The sequence below is a fragment of the Oryctolagus cuniculus genome, chromosome 12 (genome assembly GCF_964237555.1).
Source record: "Oryctolagus cuniculus chromosome 12, mOryCun1.1, whole genome shotgun sequence".
In the NCBI taxonomy this organism is placed as follows: Eukaryota; Metazoa; Chordata; class Mammalia; order Lagomorpha; family Leporidae; genus Oryctolagus; species Oryctolagus cuniculus.
Window position 1 is genome coordinate 117,008,572 of NC_091443.1, and position 17,065 is coordinate 117,025,636.

The window sequence follows — 17,065 nt, forward strand, 5'->3', positions numbered from 1 at the left end:
CTGATGCCATAGACAGGAGTGTCAATTGGTAAAGTCAACAACAGGAGTCACTGTGCACTTACTCCTCATGTAGGATCTCTGTCCTTAATGTGCTGTGCATTGAGATTTAATGCTATAACGAGTACTCAAACAATATATTTCACTTTGTGTTTCTATGGGGGTGCAAACTGTTGAAATCTTTACTTAATGCATACTAAACTGATCCTCTGTAAAAAAAAAAAAAAAGAAGAAATTATCAACTCCCAACTTGACTCTCACTGGGATTAAACATGACAATAGGTCTGATCTGATTTCATCATCATTTAAAAAAATCATCTATTATTTTTCACTTTATGTTTCTGTGTGGGAGCCAACTGTTGAAATCCTTACTTAATGTATACTAAGCTGATCTTCTGTATATTAAGATAATCGAAAATGAATCTTGATGTGAATGGAAGGGGAGAGGGAGTGGGAAAGGGGAGGGTTGTGGGTGGGAGGGACGGTATGGGGGGGAAGCCATTGTAATCCATAAATCGTACTTTGGAAAGTTATATTCATTAAATAAAAGTTAAAAAAAAAGAAAGAGAATTTTGATCACTTCCAGTTAATCAGCAGAAACTGCTTCCTCAATATCTTAACTTGGACAAGATCTCAAACTGCACTGATCCTAATCAAGACATGCTTCTGACCATTGTGAACGACTTTATAAATATGTTTGGAAATAAAGGATATGAAGAATACGGAAAGAATGGAAAGATTTCGCCAGCATCTACACTTCACATGCAAGTTAAAATCCATACTGAGACATTTTGTGAGACTGTAGTGAAACTGGCGAAGCAGGATGGGATTCCTGCTGCCAGCCAATCATTATAAAAATGTTTTTTAAATTTTCCAAGATATGGGTTCCTTCAAAAACAAATATTCCGGTACATGGTGCTAGACTATAAAGATTGGTCTGGAAAAATATCTCTGCTAGGTTGTGAGTGTCAAGGAAAGGAATGGACACTTTTGTGCTTTTCTTTGAGGTTTATACTAGAAAGATGCTCTGAAATTAATAAACTTTATCCCTTGCCCTTAGTTCCCTCAAATGTTCTATGAAGAAAGTACATAATCTGCATGCATCTAGACTGTTCATCATTTTTCCAGACAAAAGTTTCAGAAAAAATCTGCAATGTCACAGCGGGTGTGCATGTGGGAGGGACAAAGGCTGACATTGAAAGCCCCTGAAACTGGCACCTGAGCCACCTCCCAAAGGCATTGAAACAAGTGTGGTATGTGGAAGACACCCAGGACTAGAGAATATTCACATAGAGGTGTAGGCAGAGGTCCTATGAAGGAAAGATCGAACATTGCTGCAGAAACCTTTGTGTGTGCCCATTTCCCAATCTGGATACCCAGGAGAGTCATTCATCAAAATCTAGAACACTATCCAGAATATTCTGACGTCAATTATCTAAGACAGTGAAGGAAGGAGTGTGACCTCTTGATTACAGACTGCTCTGTCCTTTTGCTCTATTCAAGCCTCCCCAGGAAGGGCCATTTCCTTTGTACGCTGTAGCTGTTCAGATGTTAAACCAAGCCAGAAATACCCACCTAGACACAGAAAGAATGAGGTTAGGCCAAAGGTATGGGCACTCGGTGGCCCAATCCAGTCATTATGTAAAATTAACTATCATACTATGACCACACAGAAAATAAAAAATAAAAACAAGATTAAGGCAGGGTTTCTGCATCCATAGCCATAATCCTTGATATGCGTAGTCAGGCATAAAGAAGGGGGCTGGAAAGGGAGAAGAGGTAAAAATGGAGCCAAGAGAAGGGGTATACTAGGGGTCAGGAAAATGATGAGACTGAAAAGGCAAATGACAAAAGAGAAAAGAGTTCCTGAGGGGTGAGCAGAAGGAGTAAAACTCTAGGGTGAGAGCTGTATCTGAAGCCTGAGCCCCCAAGCTTACCTCAATCCCTCCTCCCTCACCCCATGATGACCAAAAATATCACTGGGCCAACCAGGGCCCATTTCCCAAAATACAGGAAGAAGGTATCAGAGTAGACATGGGCAGCCATCTCCAAACAACTCTCTCACTTGCATAAAAGGTTCATCCAAAGGCAGCTCCTCAGGACCCACAGCAGTGAAATGGGGGCTCCTGCCTGTCCTCATTTCTGGGCGTCTTTGGAATTCAGTTTAGTATAGTAAACCACAGCCAAGTAATGAAGGCCAACACATGTGTGTGTGTGTGTGTCTCTCTAGGGACACATACTCACCGTGGATGGCCCTGCATTTGTTGACTGATGCTTCATAGACTCGTCTGTGTGATGAACAACCTCACTCATCCAGTCAAGTGATGGGTTCAGGAAGTGCATGCACCAACATCGAAACTTGGTTAACAATCTTGCAAGATTTCCAGCTTGGTAGGTCAGCATACCTGGGGCGGTTAGAGCCAACTATTGATTTCCTAGCATGGAGATCCCTCCCCTGCTTCCTCACAGGCTGAAACACTGGGGTTACAAGCTGTCCTGCATTCTCTTCACCTGTTCTTGCCACTATACTCCTGTTTATCTTGTTTGCCTAAAAGCTTTCAGGTGCTTGTAACCTAGCAGTCTCACTTTAAAACATAAATCAAGTTTTATTTCAGAATCAGGCTAAAGCCAGGAGCTCAAAACTTCTTCTGTGTCCTACAAATTGTAGCAAATACCAAGTATTTGAACCATCATCTGCTGCATCCTGGTTGCACAGCAGTGAGCTGAATTGAGAGCAGAGCAAACGGAGTGTTCACATCTCAAATATTCAAGAGAGTCAGGTCCTGGCCAGGCCATAGTTTGGAACCAGGTGGACATCTCCCACTTTTGTGGCAGGGACCCAGGTTCTTCAGCCATCACATGCTGCTGTCTGTGAACTACATCAGCATGAAAAGCAATCTGTAGCCATAGCTGTGACTAGAGCCCAATGCCCTCAGCTACAGGGAGGTGCTTGGTGTCATGAAATTGGCTTTGAGCCCTTCCCAGAAAAGCAGACCCAGGTGGGAATTTCTGCTAAGGGAAAAGACCTATCACTTCAACCCAATTCACCTGGCTTCTGCTCAGAAGAAATACAGTGAAAAGGGATTGCGAGCCCTTCTTGCATGTCCGCCTGACCTTCCAAGCAAAGCAATGCAGAGCCTTCTTGCCAAAACTGTTAGCATAAGCTACACAATGTAGACAAAGCCAAACATGGACAGGAGTGCACCTTAAATGAATCATGAGTATCTGACTATGCAGTCAATACAAACCAAACTGAAAACAATGTTGCTCCCTCATGTATCTCTCCTATTAATTTGGCTTTGTTGTAAAGAACTCTCAGAGAAGCATCTTATTTCTTTGGTCAAGAGGTCCACAACATACACAGCTGTATGGTAAAATCGCCAGTGTGAGATTATGCTTTCTCATAGGATTAATAAGGATGGGAAGCTAGAAATCCCGGGAGACTAGCCCCTGCCTGGATCATGCAAGTCAGATCAAGGTTGTGTTGTTTATGTGACTTTGATATCCCCAAGGTTTTCCAGACCTCACACATTTCAAGTAACCAGATGCATTGATAACTGTTCGTCATCATCTACCAGGCTGCGAGGGTCAACTAACTTACTTAAGTGACATTCTCATGGGCCTCCGTCAACAGTCCCTAGTTAATCACCCCATGAATCCACTTGGTGTTTGTGACTGAATGCTTAGCATCTGACATCAGCCCTTTATATTATCTGCAGTGTACAATCAATGTGAGGGAAAGTATTAATTGTATACATGTCTCCTATCCCTTGGTTGAGAGGTATCACAAAAGTCACCCAGGAAACTATTCTACCAAAAACAAACAAACAAACAAACAAACAAAACAAAAACCTGATAGGGTTTAAATAGCACTGTGGTTTCAAAGTGTCCATTAAAAGTTCATGGTTTGGGCCGGCGCTGCGGCTTAATAGCCTAATCCTCCGCCTGCGGCACCGGCACACCAGGTTCTAGTCCTAGTCGGGGCACCGGATTCTGTCCCAGTTGCCCCTCTTCCAGTCCAGCTCTCTGCTGTGGCCCAGGAAGGCAGTGGAGGATGGCCCAGATCCTTGGGCCCTGCACCCCATGGGACACCAGGAGGAAGCACCTGGCTCCTGGCTTCAGATCAGCGTGCTGTGCCAGCTGCAGTGGCCATTGGAGGGTGAACCAACAGCAAAAGGAAGACCTTTCTCTCTGTCTCTCTCTCTCACTGTCCACTCTGCCTGTCAAAAAAAAAAAAAAAGAGTTGCCAACTTACACTGTCATGAAAACAGCTGAAATGGTGGACTTACATTCTGGGAAAAAGAAAAAAAGTTCATGGTTTGGAACTTTAATTATTCAATGGGACAGTTTTTGGACATGGCACCTAATAGGAAGTGTGTCAGTTATAGAAGTGGAGCCTCGATAAATGAATTAAGGTCTTTTCCCCAAGAGGGAACTCTTGTTCTTACAGAACTAAATTTGCAAGTGTGAGCCAGGCATGACGAGCCTGCTTCACACCAGCAGAAGCCAATTCATCCAGAAGTCGTTAAAGATATTTGAGAAGCATCACCAGCAACAGCAGACACACAACTGTTGTGTTGGTTATTTGCTCGAGTGGTACTATATTTATTTCCTGTGTGCTCTATTCAAAATTTCTCTTTTTTTTAAATATTTATTTATTTATTTGAAATTCAGAGTTACATAGAGAGAGTAGGGGGGAGAGAGAGAGAGAGAGAAAGAGAGAGAGAGAGAGAGAGAGGTCTTCCAACCACTGGTTCACTCCCCAATTGGCCGCAATGGCTAGAACTGCACCGATCCAAAACCAGGAGCCAGGAGCTTCTTCCTGGTCTCCCACGTGGGTGCAGGGGCCCAAGGACTTGGGCCATCTGCTACTGCTTTCAGGCCATAGCAGAGAGCTGGATTGGAAGTGGAGCAGCCAGATCTTGAATTGGTGCCCTTAAGGGCTGCCGTTGCTTCAGGCCAGGACATTAGCCCACTGCGTCACAGTGCCGGCCCCTCCAAAATCTCTTTACACTCTGTTGATTGAACCAGTTGTAGAAGTGTCTCATTTTAATTAAATTTGAGCTTAGAAAACTAATTTTATGACAATGCAATTTCTGTCTGCCGAGTATATTTTCATAAATTTCTTAGAAAGATAAGCTTAAATTCTCTCCTCTGTTTCAAACATAATATTCTTATTTGACTTTAATGTCAACCACTGCTATAGCAGCAGTATCCAAATCATATTCATAAACAAGGAAACTAGAAAGATGCTGAAATGATGGGCTTGTTGTGATGTAATCTGGTTTAAAAAGCATTCTTGGCCGGCGCCATGGCTCAATAGGCTAATCTTCCGCCTGCGGCGCCGACACACCTAGTTCTAATCCTGGTCGGAGTGCTGGATTCTGTCCCGGTTGCTCCTCTTCCAGGCCAGCTCTATACTGTGGTCCGGGAGTGCAGAGGAGGATGGCCCAAGTCCTTGGGCCCTGCACCTACATGGGAGACCAGGAGAAGCACCTGGCTCCTGGCTTTGGATCAGCGCAGCGGCCATTGGAGGGTGAACCAACGGCAAAGGAAGACCTTTCTCTCTGTCTCTCTCACTGTCCACTCTGCCTGTCCAAAAAAAAAAAAAAAAGCATTCTTAAAATCAAGCCTATTCCTTTGTACTTTGACAAGATTATGTTAAGAATTACTATATCTATATTCTCTTCTGGATTCAAGATGGTATTCAGAGTGCATTAAAATTTATAAATCTCAGGCAGAATTTTAGAGTTTGAAAGAACCTCAGGGTTTTCTATTATCAGTTCATCAGCATCTTAGGGACAAATTACAAAGCTTCAGAGAAATTGCTGTGACTTGCTCAGGGTTCCCCAGCAGTAATGGAAGCATGGCAGGGACAAGGCTAGAACAAGGTCTTGTGGGTGTTTTGGGTTTTTTTTTATGTATTTTTTGAGAGGCAGAGAAAACAAGCTCCTGTCTGCTAATCCAATTCCTCAAATGCCAGAAATTACCAGGTCTTGGCCAGGCTGAAACTGAGAGCCAAGAACTCCATCCAGGTCTTGCCTGTGGGTAGCAGGAACCTAACTACTTGACCCATGACCTGCTGCCTCTAAGGGTGCACATTAGCAGGAAGCTAGAATCTGAAGCTGTGACTGGACTTGAACCCAGATGTTCCAATATGAAATATGGGCATCCCAACCACTGTGTTAACCAGTAGGCCTGTCCTGGACCAAGGCTTGCTAGTTCCAAACTCTGTTTGCTCCATCTCCAGTGTCTGGATTGCAGTCACAGCCTTCTATGCCATTGCTCTCTGCTCCAGTTTCTTCCTACCTCTGTAAATCCTTTATAAATGCTACCAGCCAGCTCTTCCATGTGTTTTCATCAAGGTATTCTCTGGTTGAGAAACCTAAAAGGATGGTGCAGATTTGCAGCATTACAAATTTTCTATATCAAGTCCAAGTTGGCTATTTTTTGTCCCTGGTTTTGAGTCCTTCTTTGCTAAAACAAGTTCCTTTACCTCTGTGAGCCTCAGGCTTCTCACCCACAGAGTGAAGATAATGATGCCTGCACCTTGGGGGTGATCTGAGGATGGAGTGAGGGGCTGTGTGGATGATGATGGAAAACTCACCTCATGCCTGCTTCCAATAGCACACACTGGCTCTGCTCATTTCTCTCTTGGGTTCCAGATAAATACAAATTGGAATTATTCATCTGAAACAAAACAAAAACAAAATGTCAAACATGTACCTGCAATGGCTTCTCCACCAAGGAAACACCCAGAAGGGGGAATCCAATGCTCCTACTTCCTCAGGAGCATCTGGGACATTTCCCATTTCTACATATCCAGAGATCCCTAGTATCTCTTTCAGTAGCATTCATGGTTCAGGGCATCATATGGCTCATGTGCAAATGTAAAACAGTGCTTCTTGGAATCATTTGTCATCCCTAAGTTATATGCCAACCAGCCCTGTTACAATGAATCTTTGTTGAAGAAGGCAAGCAGATAATGGTTCCTATGCTCAAATTTTGTGACATTCATACCCAGAATGTTGAGAGGAACCATCACCAGGAAAATTCAATGGCTGTCAGCTGTGTCAACTGGGGTGAGGTCTTTCACTTCCCTGCCCCTAAGTTCTCTCACATGTTCTATGAAGGGAGGGGGTGCCCTCTTGATCAGACTGTTCAGTCCTGTTGCTCTATTCAAGGTTCACCAGGAAGAGCAATTTCCTTTACAAACTCTAGCTGTTCAGATGTTAAATCTACTCAGAAATTCCCATATAGACACATTGAGAATGAGGCTGGGCCAAATGTATGGGCGGTTGGTGGTTCAGGCCAGTTATATAAAATTAATGTTCATACTATGAGCACACAGAAAATAAAACTCCAAGATTAAGGCAGGATTTTGGCATTCATAGCCATAACCCTAGATAAGCAAAGACAGGCAGGAGGAGGAAGAAGGGTTAGGAAGGGGAGAACAGGTTCACAAGGGAGCCGAGGGAAGGATTTTACTAGGGAGCAGGAAAATGATGAGGCTGGAAAGGTGAATAGCCAAAGACAAACAGTCCCATAGGGTCAAGCAGAAAGTGTAAAACTCTAGAGTAAGAGAGCAGTTTCCTAAAGCCTGAGCTCTTGTGGTTCAGGCTATCCAGCAGCTCATGTGCAAATGTGACACACACCCTTTCTTGGGATCATTTTTCCTCCCAGTGTATATGCCAACTGACTCTGGTGTGATGAATTTTTGGTGAAGGAGGAAAGAAGACAATGGTTCACATTTTATAAGATGAGAAACAAAATGTTGTGAGGATCTGACCATCTAGAGAACACCATGCCTGCCTGCCAGCTGTGTCACTTGTGGCCATGGCTTTCACCACCCTGACCTGTAGTTCCCTCAAATGTTGCATGAAGCAGGTACATGATCTGGATTCACCTTGACTGTTCATTGTTCCAGAGAAAAAGTTTCAGAAGAAGCTTGTAATGACACATTGTTCTGCATGAGGAAGGGATTCGGGCTGGCCATTGGGAACCCCTGAAATTGGCACTCTAGCTACCCCCCAAAGCATTTTAAAAAAGTGTGATGTATGAAGAACCCCAGGACCAGTGCACATTCAAGCATAGTGGCCATGTGTTTATTGTTAGAAGGAAAGTTGGAGAATCCAGATGACTGAGAACAAAAACAAAAGATCAAGGTAACTCTGGGAAATACCTGTTGCTCTGAAGGTGTTTCCTGAATGTAGAGAGGGAACAAAGTTTAATGCCACCATGAAAACCAACTACACCACGACCCTCCTCAGCTCCTGCTCTATTTGAGAGGATGGTGAATCGAGGATGGTTTTATAGTTGTCCATACTTTCCTTTTATTTCTTATTACAATTAAAAGAGAAATACATAAACATAATTAGAAATAAGCATGTTCGTGCACAGAAGTTATAATAATGTTATTTTTGACCAAGAAAAAAAAAAGGGTTGGACTGAGGCGTATAGGAACATTGTCTTTGTGTGCTATTGCAGGTGGCATCAACTCAGGTTAAGTGGCTATGTATTTTAGAATGTTATACATAATATACATTTGAGATTTTTTACATATTTGGGGCATGCATCCTTACTGGTGCATTAACTAACAGGCCCAATTCAAACCCCATATTGTCTTCTTGACCCAGTAATTTTCCTCAATAATGTTCTTCTTTGTCTCCCATATTAATCTTGCCAAGGTAAGTATTGGTAATAAGAACAAAAGTATCCTAAACATGTACAAATAGGAAAATGAGAAGGGAATAAAAAGTGTTCACTACAAAATCCAAGGAAATGAAGAAAATGCTGTGTGGGTTGAAATGAGATAAAAATAGTCTAAGAGAGAACAAAAAGCAAATGTAAAATTTCAGAAGTAATGTCATAATTATTCCAATATAAATAGTGTCAACACTCTAATGAAAAAGCAGATATCAGAATGCTTTAAAACTAAATCCAACTGTATACTGTCTACATAAAATCACTGTAGATTCAATAGAAAGGAGGTTCAAAGTGATGGACAGAAAAGGAAATGTAGAATTGTATCATAGGTAAAAAATCCAACTGGTGTGGTTATACTACCATCAGACAATTATCTGAGAGACAAAAATCATTGCAGGAGACAAAAAGGACATTACATATTGATACAAATTACTGTGTTAAGAACATATAACACGGAGGGGCCAGTGCTGTGGTGTAGTGGGTTAATCTTTCTACCTGCAGCACTGGCATCCCATCTGGTTGCCGGTTCTGGTCCTGGCTGCTCCACCGCCAATCCAGCTCCTTTCTCAGGCCTGGGAAAGCACTGGAAGATGGCCCAAGTCCTTGGGCCCCTGCACCCATGTGGGAGACCTGGAGGAAGCTCCTGGCTCCTGGCTTCAGATTGGCGCAGCTCTGGCCATTGCAGCCATTTGGGGAGTGAACCAATGGAAGGAAGACCTTTCTTTCCTGATTCTCCTTCTCACTATCTGTAACTCTGCCTCTCAAATAAAATAAATAAAATGTTTTTTAAAAGAACATACAATATGGAATAGGCATTTTGCCTATTGGTTAAGATACCAACCAGTTAGGATGCCTAAGTGCCATATGCAAATACTTGGTTTCTAGTCACAGTTATGGCTACTGGTACCTGTTCTGCTAATGTAGATCACAGAGAGAAGTATGTGATGGCACAGGAACCTGGGTCCTGGCCACCAATGTGGGATATAGCTATAGAGTTTCAAGCTTCTGGCTTTCGGCAAACCTGGACCTGACCGTATTGAGTATGTGGGAAGTAAACAATCACATTGCTTTGCTACCCATCCAGCTCACTGCTGTGCAAATAGGAAGCAGAAGATATTCGTTCAAATACCTGGGGTTTTGCCACCATTTTGAAGACCCTGATTGAGTTCTGTACTCTTGGCTTTGGCCTGATTATTCCCAGGCTACTGTGCTGATTTGGTGATTAAATCAGAAAGTCAAAGATATCTCTCTCTTTCCCTCCCTACCCCCCCTCCATCTTTGCCTTTAAATAAGTACATCTTTTTAAAAATCACCAGAATCAAACTTGATTCTTTGACAAATGAACACATATTACAAACACTTAGATTACAAAGGAGAGACTCAGAATCTTAACTCAGAAATGAAACATAGACTGTTACCAACGAATTCACAGAAACAGAATTATAAGAGAAGTCTATGGAGAAGGAACTCCAAAAAACCAGATAATGAATATAGGGAAAAATTCCCTGCAAACATGAACACCATCGAAATTCTTTACAGAATAATTATTAATCATCATAGACATAGTACAAAAATGATGGTTAAGAACAATGCCATGGCATTCATGTTTTATGTGTAGTATACCAGAGTTAAAACACAAATTTAACTGGTTGTGATCTCTGAGTTTTGTGTTGTAGAAGCAATCAAACCTTCCTACCATGGAGGATAGAACAGAAAAAGAGGTGTTGGTAGGAGAGGGGCTACATCTTGGCCTCCCAGTGCAACCTGTAGTTCTCAGCACAGAGAAGCTGTTGTAGAATTGGTCAGCTGCAGCCACCACACTCAGTCAGCAACTGAAAAAAGAATCTTAGGAATGGGAAAGATATGCCCATTTCTCATTTACTATTATGAAGTTAAATACTTCTCTAACTCCAGTTTCAATAACTGAAGATAAACCTCAGTTGCCAAAAGTGGGCAATTCTGTAGTCAGATGTTCCTATGTGTTTCTTTGTGCTTATTGTTGCTGGTGCTGCAGTTGGATATCTATGGCCTTCTCATCTCACATCAGTCAGCAGATCAACTATTCATTGTAAAGGTAGCAGCGGGGTGCTCCTTGAGTAACTATCTTGTGAGAATGCAGTAAGTGAAATACCAACAGAAAGATAGGAAAATTACGGGTTCTGGGATATAGAAGTGTCCTTTTTTCTTAAATAACTACAAGATACCAGGTTCTGGTGTCGGAGCAGACCACCACATTTTCTTTTTTCTTTTCTTTCTTTCTCTCTCTTTCTTTCTTTCTTTCTTTCTTTCTTTCTTTCTTTCTTTCTTTCTTTCTTTCTTTCTTTCTTTCTTTCTTTTTTGACAGAGTGGACAGTGAGAGAGAGACAGAGAGAAAGGTCTTCCTTTTGCTGTTGGTTCACCCTCCAATGGCCACTGCGGCCGGCATGCTGTGCTGATCCGAAGGCAGGAGCCAGGTGCTTATCTTGGTCTCCCATGGGGTGCAGGGCCCAAGGACTTGGGCCATCCTCCACTGCACTCCCTGGCCACAGCGGAGAGCTGGCCTGGAAGAGGGGCAACTGGGACAGAATTCGGTGCCCCAACTGGGACTAGAACCCGGTGTGCCGGTGCCGCAAGGTGGAGGATTAGCCTAGTGAGCCACGGCACTGGCCAGACCACCACATTTTCAACCTGTCAGGAACAGTTTCCAACTATGGCATTTCTATAGTGATCAGTGAGGTAACGTCTTTCAACTCTTTCTACTCAGAAAGATGGCATTCTCAGCTCATCAGAGACCAGGACCACTTTCTTGATGTATAGAATGTTCTAGGTATTGGAAGCCAGATCAGACCTCAATAGAGAGATAACCTGGTCAGAGACAATGACCACTTCCTGAAATGTATGTAAGGAAGCCATTTCTCAATTCACCAGAAACCAGACCCCTGAAGAAAACATATGCAAACATGAAACAAAACAACAAAGCAGGCCCCAACATAGGCGATTGATCAATCAACAGGCAATTGCTAAATAAGCTGTGTTGTCCACAACCTTACTGGAACACTCCCTTGGATCCCCTCCTCAGTGAAACTTTACTTCTCCTTTTTCTCACACTCATTATCCAACCTGAAATAAAAAACTGACTCAAACTCCTGCAACAATTTGATTCTGTAATTCTTAATTGTGATTTCAAATAAATTATTTTCCTAGGACATGCTGACAAATATGGAAACAATTATGGTTGAAATAATTTGTCAAAATTGCTGAGGGCTGTTCAGAGAAGAAACAGCCAAGTAATGTTTAAGACATAGGGTTCTAGGCTGGCACTGCGGCTCGTTTGGCTAATCCTCCACCTGCAGTGCCGGCACCCCGGGGTTCTAGTACCAGGGGGGCCATTGGATTCTGTCCCAGTTGCTCCTCTTCCAGGCCAGCTCTCTGCTGTGGCCCAGGAAGGCAGTGGAGGATGGCCCAAGTGCTTGGGCCCTGCACCCTCATGGGAGACCAGGACGAAGCACCTGGCTCCTGGCTTCAGATAGGTGTAGTGGCCATTTGGGGAGTGAACCAATGGAAGGAAGACCTTTTTCTCTGTCTCTCTGTCTCTCTGTCTCTCTCTCTCTCACTGTCTAACTCTGCCTGTCAAAAAAAAAAAAAAAAAAAAGAAATCATCAAAAAACAAAAAAAAAAAAACCATAGGGTTCTGTTGTAAGAGTGACCATATCATTTACCAAGAACCCCAGTATTGAAGACTATCACAACAGGCTAAATATACCAACAGATATATTTGAGGAAGCCATGAACATTCACTCTATAGTGCAGTCATGGAGCAGCATTTGATAGCAGACTAATACATTTGTGAAACTGTAATTTCTAGAGGAATAAGGACCCTCATGTGATATCTTTTTTTTTTTTTTTTTGACAGGAAGAATGGACAGTAAGAGAGAGAGACAGAGAGAAAGGTCTTCCTTTTGCCGTTGGTTCACCCTCCAATGGCCGCCGTGGCCGCTGCGGCCGGCACGCTGTGGCTGGTGCGCTGCGGCCGGTGCACCTGGCTGATCCGATGGCAGGAGCCAGGTACTTATCCTGGTCTCCCATGGGGTGCAAGGCCCAAGCACTTGGGCCATCCTCCACTGCACTCCCTGGCCACAGCAGAGAGCTGGCCTGGAAGAGGGGCAACCGGGACAGAATCCGGTGTCCCGACCGGGACTAGAACCCGGTGTGCCAGCGCCACAAGGCAGAGGATTAGTCTAGTGAGCCGCAGCGCCAGCTTATCTTTTTCATATTCATTAAGATACTCCAAGATATTTTGCTTCTCCTTATCATACAGAAGCAAGATGTCAAATAGAATACATAAACTTATGTTCAGTAATTACTGTTTCAGTACTTTATCTGGCTTAGAAAGGATCTAGACTCTACTCTAGAGAGAAATAATATTAAAGAAAGCTAGCCATTGTTTTCAGTAATTTCCTAGTAACTTTTTATAACATGTACGTATGGGGAGATGGAGCTACTATTATTAAGCCTATGATACTACTATTTTACTTACCAAACATTTAAATAATCACAAGCATTTGAAAGCAATTTGTTTCCTTTATTTATTTCTTGGAGGTTTAGAAATATATATCTATATATTTTTTCATACATTAAACACAACTGTTCACATGCTAACCAAGACTAGGAATACAGGGTTACCACATGCTCACAGCACCTTCAATAATGGTCAGCTTATAGCCTACAAAAACACTCTACAAGCTCTAGTTTTTCAGAACTAAAGGAAGAACCAAGTGGCTTTTACCAGGTATCATGGGATAACCATTTATGCATGCCTTGCCAGTGAGGTAGCCTGCTGTCCGTGACTCAGAAATGAACAAATCATGTTTCTGATCTTTGAAACAGGATTTCATTCACTTACGGAATAAAGCAGGAAGGCCACACAGCCGTCTCAACACAGCAAGTGCCAGAAAAACACCATCTCTGTGCTGGGCCATGACATTAAGACAGAAGAGTTTCCAGAAACTGAGGCCAAAGAACTAATACTTAAAACCACTGGGGAAGTGACATTTCTAGGCTCATGCTCTATAAATGAAAATGCCACCCAAAGGTCTCTGACACACGACAGAGCAGAGCCACCATGCAGCAGAAGGCAGTGATGTTAGACACAGAAGCTGTACGGGTGGGCCAGGATCATTCAAGCACCGAAGAAATATACTCAAGCTGCTCCACACTGTTGACTCCTCCATGGTTTCCACCATCCAAACCTGTAGCTTTGCTGTCACAGGAGCCATGGTCACTAAGAAAGAAGGGCTGACTGTATGAAGGAGGCAGCCCCAGCAGATGGCCCTGCTGGTGAGGCTAAGCACTGCCAATGCAGAAGCCAATGCAGCATGGCCTAGCTCCCGGCAACAGTAAATTTCCATGGCATTGTTTGCTGTGCCACTGTCCTGCTACCTTGTTGCCTGCATGCAGGGGGCGAGGCTGCTTCCAGGGACACGAAGGGAAGTTCACACTGTCAAGTAAACCCATCGGCTCTACTCCAGGCTGCTTAGTGGGACAACAGTAACACATACATTCATCTCCACTGCTGCCGTTCCTAACCAAAAATAGGCCTGAATTATAACAGGCATTCAAAGGAACCTGCAAAGCAATAACCTGGAGGAACAAATAGCTAGAATAGTTGGACTCCTAGAAAGCAAAGCAGACCAGAGAGAAGCATGAATTTATCACTGACCCAGGTCCAAATCACCAAGAAGCCAGACAGAGATGGAACATCACCCAGAAACTCTCCCTCCACACCCTATTTTTTACAACACATGGTTTAACTTCTATCCACAGCAATGGACTGAGATATGTTAATTCAAATTGTGATGTTTATAAAAAGCAAAGGAAACCCGGCCGGAAGCTGAGCGCGGGCTGGCTCGGGCCTCCACCGGCGGGAGGGCGGCCGTTGGGGCCGTTGAGGTGGCGGCGACTCTGCGCCCAGGGCTCCAGATGGAGGTGGCCCGGGATTCCGGGCCCAGGCTCTGCTGCAATCCTGGCGGGTGGCTGGACATGAGCCACGGCTTCGTGCACCACATCGGACGGAACCAGATCGCCCGGTACCTCCCCGCCCAGCGCCACCGCCACCCTTGGCCTGGCCCAGCCGGCTGTCCCTGACTCCCGCTCGGCTCCCCGCAGGGATGACTACGACAAGAAGGTGAAGCAGGCGGCCAAGGAGAAGATGGCTCTACCCGCCCAGGCAACCCAGACTTGGAGGAGTCCAGTGAAAGCAGCAGTAGTGGTGGCTCTGAACTAGAGCCTTCTGGCCATCAGCTCTTCTGCTTAGAATACGAGGCGGACAGTGGCGAGGTCACATCAGTTATCGTGTATCAGGACGATGACCCAGGAAGGGTGAGCGAGGAGGTGTCTGCCCACACGCCTCTGGATCCGCCCATGCGAGAGGCTCTCAAGTTGCATATCCAAGAGGAGATTGCAAAGTGCCAGAACCGCCACTGACCAACTTGAAAGCATTCTTTGCAGGCTAGATTCACTGCCAGTGGAAGAATTCTGCCCAGGGAGCTCAGCCGTAGCCTGAGGGCACCTGCACCACTGTTTGATCTTGACACTGCCAGAGCTGCTGCATCCCCAGGGTCATTCCAAGACTCCACCTGGCCCATGTCCCCCACAACCGTTTACTGGTTGGCCTGTTGACCAGCCTCATATTCTGGAATTCTCTGAGAATTCGGTGTGGCTGACTTGGTGTTCTGGGAGCACAGGCTTGAGGGCGAACCAGGGTCCATGAAGCCTTTCGCCATCATGCTGCGTTCTCAGAGGTCACATGCCTGGCTGCTTCGTGTCCCACCCAGCTCCGTGAGCGCTGTTATGTCATAGTTCCTTTCCTTCGTGTTGTGCTCACTTCGCTTCCACCCGTGTTTCCCTGGACTTTTTTTTTTTTTAGCTTTATTCTTTGTTTTTCCTTTTCTTCATCTCTCTGCCTCAGGTCGAATCTCTCAGTTCTCTCCCCACCCCCTCAACAGGACTGTGCACCTGCAGCTGCTCAGGACCTTGGAGGGGGGGACTGTGAGGCTCTGCCTTTCCAACAAGTTCTCCAAGTAATTCTGACACCAGAATAAAGTGGGAGACCTTTATTTCTGAGGCCCACTCACAAGCACGTCTCCCTCCCCTCCCATGCTTTCGTGAGCTGCTTGCATGTGCCACACCACTGTCAGACAGCAGACCTAGGAAGAAGATCCTGGTGCTAAACTGCAAGGATTTCTTGCAGCAAAACCTGCCTGGAGCTGCAGAATTCCAGCTGCAAATAGCTGCGAATAGACTCCTCTGCTCAGGACAACCAATGGAGAATTATCAAAGCAAGCTTGAAACTAACTCTCCAACCGTGACTTAAAAGTCTAGACCGTAAGTACAAAGGGAAACTCAACATTAACAATAATTGCCTGTTTGGAGCCCTAGTTGCAAAAAAAAGGTGGAGTGGGGGACTACACAACTCTCCTTATCTGTTCCCTCTTCCTGTCCAATGTCCTGTCCCATGCTTCCTCCCTCGCTATCTCAAGGATATGCATAAGGCAGCTTCAAAAAGTTCATGGAAAGTGGAATCGAAAGACAGTCTGAATTGTCTGTGAACTTCTTGAAGCCCTCTGGTGTACGTATAACTGAGGTCCTGAAAGAGTCCCAGGGTAGCGCTGCTCTTCCCGAGGGAACATTTTTTTCTACCACAGGGTTAGGCTAAGGTCTGAAGTCCACAAGACATCGTGTGCACCAAAGTTTCCAAGGCACGTCTATCTGCGAGCAAATCGGCGTGACCTCAGTGACTTGAAGTTTACAGCTTAAGTGAGCCAGTGAGCCCTGGAACTTCCTGAAACCAAAGCCCCCTGGCCCCCTGGTTTCTCCACATCAGGGTCTCAGGATCAGGTTGGCAGTTCTATTGCAGCAGTTCTTCTCCTAAAAGACACCCAAGAGAACTGTTGGTTTGTGCCCCGCACTCCTGAAAATCATCTCCCTCCAAATGGGGCAAGGCGGCTCCTTCAGCTACGCCATTAGAACGTGGAATGCTGAGTTGCAGCCTGCAGCGCCAGGGAACGCTGGGACAGTGAGTGAGGCAGATAAGGTCGAGGGGCCTGGTTGTGAAAGCCAGTGAGCAGAGTGCTGCAAACCCTCAAAGCTGCACCAGGTTAAGTGCCTTGAACTTACCAGTCCTGGGCTCAGGTCTACTTTCAAAGGAGAAAAGTCTTTGCCCTCTACTTAGGCAGCTGGCTAAAAGTGCCTTCTGTTCACTACCCTCCACAGCCTGGGTCATGGAGGCTGTGTCGAGCCCTACCCCCGTTCTTCACACAGCCTAGAGGACCAGTCACTCTAGTCCTCCAGCTCCTCAATGGATCCTATGGTTGGGACATAGGAC

At 44.8% G+C, this 17,065-nt stretch overlaps 2 pseudogenes; both read left to right on the forward strand.

The window, feature by feature from the left end:
* The first annotated feature begins 540 nt into the window (after nt 1-540).
* Nucleotides 541-1,077, forward strand: LOC138844821 (carnosine N-methyltransferase pseudogene; annotated as a pseudogene).
* A 13,564-nt stretch (nt 1,078-14,641) lies between these two features.
* On the forward strand, nt 14,642-15,165 carry LOC127490163 (UPF0561 protein C2orf68 homolog; annotated as a pseudogene).
* The last annotated feature ends 1,900 nt before the right edge of the window (nt 15,166-17,065 follow it).